The sequence below is a fragment of the Phoca vitulina genome, unplaced genomic scaffold (assembly GCF_004348235.1).
Source record: "Phoca vitulina isolate PV1807 unplaced genomic scaffold, GSC_HSeal_1.0 scaffold14, whole genome shotgun sequence".
Classification (NCBI taxonomy): domain Eukaryota; kingdom Metazoa; phylum Chordata; class Mammalia; order Carnivora; family Phocidae; genus Phoca; species Phoca vitulina.
Window position 1 is genome coordinate 842,570 of NW_022589717.1, and position 13,285 is coordinate 855,854.

The following is a 13,285-nucleotide window of genomic DNA, read 5'->3' on the forward strand; positions in this document are numbered from 1 at the left end:
TGATAAGAAATGAATTTTGAGTTAAAAACAACAATATTAGTAAGTTTTGTTTTGTACATGCTGCACTCTTCTAAATGCTTTATATATATATATATATATATATATATATATATATATATATTATCTCATGTAATGCTAGCAACAACTCTATGATGTAGGTACTATTATTTTCTCATTTCAAAAATGATCAAACTGAGGCTTGGACAGGTAAGATCACATAGTGAATACAATACGATGTAAGAAATACAAACTATTTTTCACGAGTAAGTTAAAAAATATGGAAAATAGGATTATTGTATATTCACCACATCAGCTACTTTTTCATTTATAAATAAATAAATTAATAGCAGTGAACAGCTTCAGATGATAGGATTCTACAAAGTAAGTGTAGAGAGATAATTCTCCATGGGTCTCTGTGCTTGTTTTTGCACGTCTTGGGAGCAGAGGAGTTCACTGCCTTTGCTCCAGATTATCTTCTCAAGGATGTCTGTGCAATGAAAAGCCTTGGAAGATAAAGTTTCTTGAGCCAAGAGCAGACATGATCACTATACCATGGAAAATCTGGGCTCCCCAAGTTCAGGGTTCCTCTCATAAAAAAAACAAAACAAAACAAAACTATTTGGGGCTGGTGCTATCTGGCCCTCTTTTCATCTGTGGGAATTGGGGGTCAGGGAGCCAGTGGGAGAAAATGTTAATACTGTGGATTGTGCTAGGGATGGCTCTGAGTTGCTCTGAGTACTGCTTTTGTCTCTGACCCAGGAGGCTCATGCCATCTAGCATCGATGATACTGTGTTTGACAGGCTGACTTGTTAGCTTAGAAGCAGAGTAAAATCTCAAACTCTTCACAGTTCTTGACACTCCGTCTTACTTGCTAAATTATTTTACTGGCTTATCTACTTTACTGGCCCAGGCAGAAGTTTTTATTTAGATTACCACCAACAGGGAGTAGACTCAACTCTATTTTTTGCTTTCTTTATAAAAAAAAAAAAAAATCATTATTTCTCCAGCTAAAATTCTATCAGGTTAGCTTTTTGTTTCTGAAACAATTTTAACCATTTTAATTGCCATATATTATGGGCAAAACAGACAGTTTTTGGAAAAGTGTTTAAAATTAGTATGATCTTTTTTTTCTTTTCTTCTTTTTTTTCCTTTGTATCTCTATAAGAAGATGGATGTTAGCTAAGCCTATTGTGGTAATCATTTCATAATATATATAAATCAAATTATCATGTGTGCACCTTAAATTTACACAGTGATATATGACAGCTATTGTTCAAAGAAACTGGAAAAAATTAGTATGATCCCAAAGCACAAGTCTTTATATTCTATAGGATTATCTCTTTCAAAATGTTATTTAATAACATTCATCTACTGTTGGGGAAAAGCATACTCAGTTATTAGGAAAAGTTAATCATTTGATCAATTTGATCAGGTTACAGGCAGAATTATTTTAAATGAAATGTATTTAAAAGAAGCATCAAAGATAGCTAATCAAAAAACTATTATTCAGACAGAGTGTATATATTTTTACAACTTCTATTCACTGATTCAGGTTTCAAGTGTCACTTAGATATTGTTTAAAGGATTGTTTTAAGATTCTATAGATTTTTTTCCTCTACCAATAAAATACCCTCTCTGACACTCAGCTTAAGAATTAGTCATTTTAAATAAACAACTAAAAATACATTCCTCTTAAGAATAAGACTTGGGTAAGCTAGTCTATAAGAACTGACTTTTCTTCTAAGATTACAAAAGTGCCCTCTAATGGCATAACTTTTCCTCTCATTTATTTTTATTACTTCTAGGTATCCAGAGCTTATCTAGATTTAAAGTTTAAGTTAAATAACATTTCTCAGAATTTCTCTTTCAGCATTATTTCTTTTGTCATGGGCATCTGGTAGTAATCTCGGCAACCTATCTGTATAGCAAGAAACCGCGCTATCTTTATATAATCAAGGATCTAGTTCCAACAGAAGTAGGAAGTTGCTAGGATGATTCCAAATATTTTTATTTTTCTAGGCAGACCAATCAACTTGGTCCCATAATTATTCACAGCCCAGAAAAACTAGCTGGTGTTATCCTATTACTGAGAAGATTGACTTTGTTTCAATTAAAAAGAGGGTTCTAGAGGGGAGGGGGTGGGGGGATGGGTTAGCCTGGTGATGGGTATTGAGGAGGGCACGTTCTGCATGGAGCACTGGGTGTTATGCACAAACAATGAATCATGGAACACTATATCTAAAACTAATGATGTAATGTATGGTGACTAATAACATAATAAAAGAAAAAAAAGTAAAAAAAAAGTTCTAATGAATCAAGTAATATAGATGCTAATCTAAAACTCTGATGTTGTTGATGTTGTCAGAGGCATATTCATATTTGGCACACACTTTCAGATCCTGCCAAGACTGAAGTGAGAAAAGAAAAATGATCTAATGATTTGATATACCTCGACCTTTAGTCTAGATTATGAGTAATCTAGGTTATTGGATAGTTTTATTCTTTGGAAAGCCCATGTGCCCTAGATTAAAAGGAGAGATTGTTTTTGAAATATAATTGCCCAAAGATTAACCGTGAGTTCTCTACTTACAAAGTCAGAGAGAGGTGTGGGCACTATAAAGTAAATAACTTTAAATATAATTAATTTATATGGTGCACACACACACACAGACACTTAAGGTTAAACTATTTGGAAACATTATATGAGCCCAGTGTTAGAGTAAAGGTAAATGAGCAGTCGTTCTAAAAGAAGAACCTTTTACGGATAAGAAATTATTTTTATATTTGCTGCCCCCTCTCTGGCAAGTGGGTAAAAGCTACAGATCAAGGAGTGGACAGTGGTTTTCTTTGGGCTGTTTTAGGAATGAGGGCTAAGGTTGCTTCTCCCACTCCTCTCCTCCATCTTCTCTGCAGGGCTCTCTGCTCCCCCAGCCCACAGAGGGACAGGGGGAACAGTAGAGAGCACAGGGAATGAACTCAAGACTGGTTTTGAAGGAAACGCCAATGAAGAGATATGAAGCATTTATGTTGTTTCCTAAGGGGTAGGGACTAGAGCATGTGATGGATAACTGAAAACCTGCAACTCATTCTAAGACTTTATTTTCAGCATTCATTTAAACATTTTATTCTATTGAGGCTTTAGTGCAGTGAAAATAAATAGTCAAACTGACCTGGCATATCCTTTTACCACAAACCTGTGGGAATGTTTGAGAACAGTAAAATAGTCTAACGGTAAGCAGGAAAAAAAAAACATTAAAGGAAACTCAAATAATTTGCCAATGTATCAGCTAAACACCCAGGATGACCTCTCTCACCACAAAAACATAGTATGCGTAAAAGCAATAAAACTTGCCCCGGGGGTGTGTGCAGCAACTTCACTACTGTCATTTGGCAAGATTTGTCTTTCATTACCTAAGACTGGCCAGTCAATTAACCATCTTGGTTAATCCACTGGGTCACTTAGTGAACATAAAAATTTATTATTTGAAATTGTGTAAGCAATGATTGTAAGTAAATAAATCGTGTTATTTTTTCACTCCTTTTAAAAAATATATTAGTTGTACTTGACCACAGTCTTAATTGGTAATCTCGTTTTAAGAGTAGGGAAAGGCTTCAAGCCACTAAAAACCTTCCCTTTATATTTATAGACCACTGTTTAGCTATATTATCTCACTCATGTAAGGAATTTGCAAGTGTGGTCAATAAAAAGTTGTTTCAGGTTTTCAGGGACTGTCCAAGCTCTCCGAGTGGAAGGTGTCATGCACATATTAAAGACACCGTGGCCTTGCTCAGCGCCTGAGGCTCCTCAGAAGAGCAGCCAAGAGCTCAGCCCCCCTGCGAGTGGTATGCTCAAAGCTAATGCCTCCGTCCCGGCACCACCAACCACCGAGGGCCGGCATGTCCCTTGCAAAAACATGTGACATATTGGCAAAAAATGTCTTCAAGCTCTTACAGATATTAAACGTTGCAAAGCTCAGTAAGATCAGATTCATCTGTATAAACAGGCCACGCCAGGCGACCGATTAAAGAAAAAAAGTCCCCATAATGTCATTAAGATTCACTTAAAAAACAAGTCAGTGCCCCCAATCACATGTATGCCACAAACATGAAATAAATTTACAATCGCCAGAAAGAAGGATGGGCATTCTGAATTTACTTGCGGCAAATGCATCTGGAGTAAATGAAATCTAATGTTTAGTTACAGGGAGTGGGAAGTGCATGATCATAATTGAGTGAGGATGACTTCAAGAAGTGGTCGGCTGCAGAGATTTCTGTTCTTTTCCTTTCCTTTTTAAGTGCAAATATTTAGTCTCTCGACTTCTATTTTTAAACTCAAGGGCATTTGTTTTTGTTTGAATCATCCACGCCACATCTGATAATAAATCTGAAGCATTTAATGTAGCTTTAAGGAAAAAAATGTAGCGTTCACTGGGGGCCCGGCCCCCGTGTCTGGCACAGCCTGCCCTGTGAGCGAGGGGGTCTGTGCTCTTTAAGAGCACGATGCCCAGCATGGACACACAGCTGCCCTCCAGGCTGACACTTAGCAGTGAAAAAAAGCTGAATTCCCAGGAGTCGTCCTGTTCTGTTGTCTTTTGCAAACAATGAAAATTGCAAACATGAAAAATATTAAAAACAATAACTGAAATTAGTCGGTCATTCTTTTCCATACAGAAATATCCTCTGCTGTGGTTGAAAACTGGAGGGAGATAGGGCATCTTGTGGTTTGGGGTGTTTCTATATCGGCCAAGGGGGAGATGAAGCCAGGGGGAGGAAAGGGCTCCCTCTAAGGAGCGCTCTCTGCACGTGCTGGGTGAGCCCTTGCTCGGCCATGACTGCAGGGCCCAGCTGCAATGTGCTCACCCCAGCAGAGCAGAGCCAGAGTGAGGCACACGATCCACCGGCTAAAGCTCTCTAAATGCAGTCTGTCATTACATAGTGGAATGATTATTAAGAGTTTTAGGAGTTCATTATGTCAATAATCTATGGATTAGGGACCCTCACATGCATTTCAACGACAATGATTCCAACCTCCTCTACCACTTCTCTAAATGATTGCCAACTTTCATTCTGGAAGGAAATTAAATTAGTATGAAAAAGCAACGTAAAATTAAAACATGCCAAAGATCTGAATAAAGTTTCCATTCTCTCATCTCCTCCCCTCTGATCCTCATGACGTGTAGTTCACAGCAGGGCTGAGGCTAGGGCATTCTAATTTTAAAAGATGGTCATGCCTACAGAATAAACTTGAAAGGGGATCAGATTTTAGAGTAAGTGATCCTGTATTCTCACCATCACTAATGCCAATAAAAAGAATAATGAACAAGAGAAATGGCCAAAATAAGTGTACTATAGATAAGAGTAGTCTTTGATCCAGGAAGCCAGACCCATTTTACTAAACGAAGGAGTAGATCTCCTAAAAGGCATCTGATTGGTGATTAGAAGATATGATAAATTCAAAAGCAACAGAGAAGATAATACAAAGTAAAACTGGAACAAAAGGCGGAATATCTTCCTCCTATCAAACTTTGCTCTGCATGTGCAAGTGAGATAGCTGGAATAATTTCCACTATCTTAGGAGAAGCTAATGATTCCTGGAATAATGAAAGATCCTAAGGGAGGAATAATATGCTTGGTTGCTTTCCTTACTCTAGTTTGGCAACTAAGCCTTATTTCCTGTTGATCTGCAACAAAATGAAAATGACTTCCTGTGCAATGTTCCCCAAAGCAGTTAACAAACTGCACACCCCATCCTCGGCTGAAATTTAGCTAAGATGTAACATGACAACATGCCAGGAGCATCTAGCAATAGCACCTATCAGCCCAGAAGATAAGACATGAATTGTCATGGGCAACAAATACTGAGTCCCTGCTATGGGTAATACACTACAAGCACAAAGTCGTTTCATATAGATTCAGACTGTTCTGCTGCTTACAATTGAATTAAGTGGACACTAATTCCAGATAAAAGTACCCTGCAATGTAAGATACCAACAGGAAACCAACAGGAAACAGGTGACTTACATAATAAGTGCTTAACAGAGGTGGAGTGAAGACAGAGCAAGACTCAGAGAGAGAGAGAGCAGGATAAGGGGAGAAGAGCTGGATGCGGGGAAGGGAGATAGATGGAGGTGGGAGCTCAGGGGCTGAAGCACAGAGACAGAACTGCATCAGGAAGAGTTAATAAACAAATGTTAATTGAGCACTTCCTTTGTTCAGGACACTGAACAATGTGCCAGTCATATAAGACGTCCTCTCTTCTTGAGGTATTTATGGTCTAGAAAGAAGTGAGGAAGAAAATACTTTTAGACGTAGGTAAAGCAAGATCAGTAGAGAACTAATTGTGAAGATTCATAAAAGCAAAATATCCCTTTCTAAAGGCTGGGAAAACTTAGAAAGCTAAAAGGTGATTATCTAATGGTTTACCATCTATGTTTCTCAGCAACTGCTGAGATTCCTGGGAAGAATTCTGAAGAGGGGCCCTACAGTTCCGCATCATGTCCTAAGACCACAGGGAAAGACGATGGAGACAAGAACAAGTATTTCCTCAAGACAGGCTACTTTTTCCAAGAGTACTATTTGCAAAACTTCTCTTTTCCACACAGAATTTCCCTCTCCTGCACCCCCAAGGTTAGGAAGCATGGTTCAGTGGGAAAATCACAGATTGAGTCAGGACACTTCCACGGCAGGCATGAGAACTATCCACATTGGTGGCTTATTGGCCCAGATGTTCTCCTCAGTGCCCTGCAGTTGTGAACCCCTGAGAGTCTAGGTTAGCGCATCATACCTCTTAGGGAAGCTGGCAACATGAGGCAGTAACTAAGTTTCACAAAGATGCAAACTATGACTTGGGCTCCTCTCTATTTAATTCTAAGACAACAAAGAACAGGCTAAAGACTGAAGTGAAGAAAAACCAACCTACTTTTATGGGAATCTGTCCATCCATTTCATGTGCTGAATAGTTACTGCTGTATGTTAGCCCTGGGAGAGGGTTTACCACAACTGTGGTAACAGCTCTTAGAAGAGTATTAATGTGAATTTTTATTAGTGAGTAAACCCACTTCCAATTCCTTCGGAAATAATCATTAGGACAGTAGAGGTGAGTTGTTGTAGACTCACTGGAGGTTAGGACGATAGCATGTCAATTTTGAATTTGATATTCTACAGTTATTTTAACCAGGAAGGGAACTTTTCAGTAAGATACTCCATAGACTTCTTAGGACACCAAAACTAAATAAGATCGAAAGAGCTAAAAATCAAGAGAACAAGAATTTTCCAAGCGCTGACTCCACATCCCAAACCGAAGTAGGTAACATGAGGACTCAAAAGACATATCCTAGGAATTTATAACTTACTTATAAAAACAAAACTTACATATCCAAGCAGCAGAATCCAATAATGTCAGTATATTCGCTCATTCACTATTTTTTTTACTCAACATATCTGTCATGAGTCCTTGCTACATGCCAGACACTCTTCTAGGGACACTGATAATCTCAGGAAGCCATGTTCTAGTGGGGGTGACAGCGCATACACAGAAACATCAATAACCAAACACTAGTGGCTGGCATTCACTGCTCCATAGAGAATTAAAATAGGCCTGCGTGAGAGAAAGCGATGGCTGCTTTAGGTGGAATATTTAGAGAAGCTTTCTTGGAAGAAATGACATTTCCTCTGAGATATGAACCAGAGGAAGCCAGTGAAATAAATGTCAGAGGAAAGAGCATTCTGGGCAGAGAGACAGCTGTGGTGCAAAGGCCCGAAGTTGGCACTAGACGTGAGTACGGATGAAGGAAATGAGTACGGATGAAGGAAATGAATACGGATGAAGGAAAGAATATCAGTGTGGGACAAAGTGGGCAGAAGGGAGAGTGGAAGGCAAAGGGCAGATCACATACAATTCTGCAAACTATATTAAGGAGTTTGGATTCTATTCTGAGTATGAGGGAAAGCCTTTAAGAAGCTCAGGATCAGGACGCCTGGGTGGCTCAGTTGATTAAGCGTCTGCCTTCAGCTCAGGTCATGATCCCAGGGTCCTGGAATCGAGTCCTGCATCGCACTCCTTGCTCAGCGGGGAGCCTGCTTCTCCCTCTGCCTGGCGATCCCCCTGCTTGTGTGCGCTCTCTCTCTGACAAATAAATAAATAAAATCTTTTAAAAAAAGAGCTCAGGATCATGATCTGATCCATGTTTTTTAGGAATAGCTCTATTTTGTAGAAACACGATGTTAGGGAAGGGATAACTGTAAAAGCAAAAACCAACCTCATCTTTGTAAAAGCAACAAGATCAGAAGAAGGCCACGGCAGATACGGTGATGGCTTAAACGCGGTGGGGGAGACGGAGAGTAATGGAGAGATGGGCTCTGTCTTACAGTCACCGTCACCAGAATGGGCAGGTGAGTTGGAGGCAGGAAGTGAGGAAAAGAGAAGAATCAAAGATGACACCTTGATTATAGGAACGTAGGTGCAATAAAATAACAAAACGTTGGAAGAAATCAGAGAAATGAAATTAGTCATGCAGAATTTCCAGATGGCATCAAATAATTCATGAATTGCTGATCCTCTTAGATACAGTTTTTAAAAGCTAATTCTTATACTGGATAAGGTATTAGAAAAGACAAAAACAGAAGACACTCTCTTGTTGTTAATAAGAAACATAAGGGAGCACCGGCCAAGGTGGGAAGTAGCAAGATGTGTGGGTTGAAAAACCAAAAATATTGATTTCAATTGTCAGGGTGGGAAAAGGGGATCTGCTGGATGCAGGGAAGTTGGATGAGACATACTGGGGAAGGGCAACAAGTATATATGTGCAAACACACACACACACACACACACACACACACACACACACACACCAGTAGCTGCTTCTTTGCATTTAGATTTCCAATGAAGGGTGCATATCATCCGAGGCTAACTAATTTATTAAAAGTTCTGGTAAGAGGTTGTTTATGGTCAGTGAGGAGGAAGCTAAGAGAAACAGATATGGAAGTTAAGAAAAAAATTTGACCAAAAAACACTGCAATTTGGCATATAACCAGACCTCTTCATAGGCTATGTCTAGATGGACAGGCTAAATAAAACTTAGAATCTTCCTAAGAGCCCACATCTGCCAATGCCATCTAACTGATTCTGTTGGACACTTTTCCGCAGAACGCTGCCGTCCATGGAGGATGAATTGTAAACACAGGGGGCTGATAGGAGAATGAGGGGAACTGGCAGGCAGGTGGTGAGCTCAGTGACAGGCAGGAAAAAGCAGGCTAGAGAAAGCAAACAGGTCATTGGTGGGGTCATTAGGACAGACACCAAACTTTGAAGTGTAATAACTCTAAAGGAGAAAAGTCAGCAATCTTTTTCAGACATTCTGTAATACACATAGTAAGGGTTTACTAAATACCAATTGACTGGTGGACCAAACTGAGTAATCACTACATCTTCTGAACGGAGATCATTACTAGTTTTGTGTGCTGGTGACAGCAAGGATAAAACAAAATACTGTAGGCGGAACAAAGATTCTAAAAATAATCAATCTCTTCACTCATCCATCAGCAACAACCTTACATTTTTATATATTTTCCATCTATCTCAGGTAATACATACTACCTTCTCAAAGGAACTTCAAAATTTAAAAAGCTTTTTTCGTTCTACTTACCATACAAACAAAACCAGGTACTTTAATTATTCAGGCTCCATGATATTCCTGTTCTGATGACAAACCTGGTTTCAAAAATTGCTTTGGTAATTCTGCCAGCTGTGTCTGCTGAACACATGGGCTGGATCTTCCATAATAAAGTTTTGATCAAAGAAATCTTTATAACCCAGCTTCTAGTGATGTAATAAAAAGCGATACTCATCAACAAGGCAGTGACAACAGGAAATTTTTTTCAAAGAGCCAGCATGATGGAATTGCAGAATTCATTGGCTGATGCAACAAATGTTTATTGGGCACTTACTCGGTGCCAAGCACCGCCTGAGATACTGGGAATATGGCCGTGCACAAGATGTGTGATGTCCTTGCGCTTGCAAAGCTTGCACTTCAGTAGGTAAGGGAGAGGATGAGCAAGCAAACATCTACATGTAACCATTCCAGAGAGCAGCAGCATGGGGAGGAAAGTGAAACTGGTGAAGAGGTTGGAGGGGAGCCACGCGAGGAAGGTTGGGGGTAGGGAGCCCTTCTAGGCTGAGTGGTCATGGAAGGCCTCTCTGAGGATGTGACATTTCAGCAGAGACTTGACTGGAGAGGAGTAAATCATGGAGACTGAGGGGAAGGACCTATTTGGTCTGCTGCAAGTTATGTCCAGGAATCTGCTCCACCTGTGCCTTAACCATAAGCCTCAGCCACTAAAGGGGACACGGTCGCAACCCACAGAGACCAGAAGACAGTCCTCACTCACGGAGGCAGCTGCAATCACATCTGGTGAGGAAGGACTGGCCAGTGTTAAATCCAGGAATGCTAGGATGAGCGGTGACACCAGATGTTTTAAGGTCTGTTATCAGATGAAAGAGGGATTACAAGCACTCTGGCTGGCCCAGCTAGTCCCAGCGGCTGGCATGGGACTATAAGGAAGGAGTTTGGGACTAGGTAAAATAAAGACTTAGCTGACAAAGCCATTAAACTGAACAGAGCAGTTTAAAAAGTAGGAGGTGTTCTGACAGAGGAAGGATGCTTCCTGACTTTCTGGAGTAAGACACCAAAAGAAAAAAAAAAAAAAGCTACAAAATCTGCAGGAAGATTCTTAATAGGATTGCAGCTGCGTGGTATTTACTTAGACAGTTTGCTATCTGAGCTCTCTCCGTACACTGTCAGTAAGTGAACTAGTGTTTATTAGGTGCCTATTGCAAGTTCCTTGGGAACATCAGAGGTGGATAAGGCAGAATCAAGGTCCTCCAGTGAAACCAGAGACCTTGATTCTTACGGCACTTTCTTATCTCACTTGAATTATAGCTATTTTTAATATTTTTTCTTGTCCTTAAAAAAAAAGCTCTTCATGAGGCTTTCATAACATGAGTTTACTCAAGTAAGCGCCCCTTAGAAAAGATTTTTTACTCATCTTTCTATCTCTTATATAGACTTCTGTAGTTCTTAAAGTAGGCACTAATTAAATATTTGCTTAATTATACTGATTTTAAGAAGTTTATTGCAAAGAGTAAGGTGGTGTGAAATCTCTTCCATTACATTCTGGGCTATGCAAGGAAGTTGGGGGAGGTTGTTTGCCAAGGCCTCAAGGCTGATTCTTAGCTCCAGACCCATTTTTCCTCCTGATGCCCAGGATCAAACACTCAAAGGGGTGAAGTGGCTCAGCACTGGCCACCAAGCCAGACTCGGGCTGCAGTGGGAATCTGGGCCCTATTCCTTCCTCTGCCAGAACACTTCTATACCCTCAAGTCCATGGGCAGATTAAGTAACTGCGACCACTCCTGAGCCACCTTGGTTTCTTCCTGTGTTTGTTGACTGAAATGGAAGAGTAGTTCTCGGCAAGGCTGTGGAAGGGTCATCGGATGCTGCATGAAAACCAGCACACGCGAGTTTTACCTCAGCAGCACTGTCCTGCCAGGTGCCACACTAGGAACCTCAACATTATCCACTCATTTTCAATCTCCATCCCCCGCTAACCAACAAATCCTGCCAGTCTCCCTGCTGGATATTCCTTCAAATTGGTTCTCTCTTCTCTATCCAAACTGCCAGTCCCTCAAATGATCCATTTACTGCTTCTCATACCCACAACCATTTCCCACATCTTTCCTTGATCATTTTGCACAGTACTGACATCATTATCTTTATAAACAAAAATGTTTTCTTCTTCTGCTGACAAAAATAAAAAAGTCAGATGGTTTCCTGTGACCTGGAGGATGAAGTGCACGCACTTTACTTGCTCTACCAAACTCATTTCCTACAACTCCCCACACTTGACTTCCCCTTCCCAGCATGTGCCACCCACCCTGGGCACTGGGCAACCTCCTTTGTAAGGTTGTCTCTGCTGCTTCTCTGGGCCGCAGACTCCTACTTATTCTTCACGACTCATGCATCTACAACCACAGGGCAACTTAGCTGTGTGCTTTTCTGTGTGCATATTTCTATTGCAGACCATTTTAACTTCTGTTTGTGCATGTTCTTGAGATGCCCTGCTTCTGCAGAAAGGAAATGCTATCTTCACAGCAGGTATAATGCTGATCACGGAACCTAAACACCAAGGAGATGTTCATGACATTTTGTGGGTAACAAATAAATGAAATCGAAAATAGTAAGATTGATTATTATTGTTGATTTATGGAATTTGTTTCACAAGAGATATTATAAGCTAAATAGGAAATAAGTTATGGATGCTTTTGACAATTTTATGGGTATACTTTGTAAAACCTAAAAACTTGGGAAGTATTTCTTTAATCTTTTGAGGGGGACCTCATGGAAACCTGTTGGCTGGTTGCTATTAGATGGGTGGTATGTGCTGGATGGTCCAGGAACCTGGTAGAAGGATGCTTTTTTTCTGTCCTTAAAAACACAGACATGTCCTATTAAGAATAACATAGTGCATTACTCAGGAGGACCTCTTTCCTCTGAAAACATGTAAAATATGGTTTGGCTGGGATACATTCTGATCAGAGAATAGAACAAATACTATGGACCAGTGCTTCTCAAACCTGAATATGCAATTAGGACCCAGCTTTCCTGTTAAGTTGCAGATTCTAATTCAGAAGGTGTGGGGTGGGCCCTGTCACTTGGCCTCTCTAACAAGCTCTGCAGTGATGTGGATGTTGATATTTCATGGGCTGCACGTTGAGTAGCTCTGTCCCTTCCAATCACATGACTGATTATCTGGTAATGGTGACACTATGATTTTCTTCTCCAGTATTTTCACTGTTCTCACTTTTTAAAAAATATTTTTTTTTAAGTAACCTCTATTTGAGCTTACAACCCTGAGATCAAGAGTTGCATGCTCTACCAACTGAGCCAGTCAGGTGTCCCTCCCCTCATTATTTGAACTTTCTGATTTCTAATTTTTACTCATTACCAAATGTTAATGTTTTCAACATCTATTCAGCATGGATGACATGAAGATTATACACATCCTTTCCTCCTTTTACTTTGAGTACTATTATTACATCCACACAATTTCACAGCTTTCTTTTCTCTATCTTCTTTACATTTGAAGAAGAAGAAGAAGGAGAAGAAGGAGAAGAAGGAGAAGATGAAGAAGAAGAAGAAGAAGAAGAAGAAGAAGAAGAAGAAGAAAGAAGAAGAAGAAGAAGAAGAAGAAGAAGAAGAAGAAGAAGAAGAAGAAGAAGAAGAAGAA

The 13,285-nt window shown here is 40.0% G+C and overlaps 1 protein-coding gene across 2 annotated transcripts in view; it reads right to left on the reverse strand.

Moving 5' to 3' along the window:
* Window positions 1-13,285, reverse strand: part of NDNF (neuron derived neurotrophic factor) — a 40,305-nt gene that overhangs the window by 16,062 nt on the left and 10,958 nt on the right. The window contains exon 1 of one of the 2 annotated variants that reach the window (XM_032412755.1): window positions 9,646-9,718. The exons of the other annotated variant lie outside the window; for it this stretch is intronic. The gene's annotated coding sequence lies outside the window, so the exon portion shown is untranslated. Of the gene's footprint in view, window positions 1-9,645; window positions 9,719-13,285 lie in introns of those variants that run through there. 2 annotated transcript variants of the gene reach the window in all.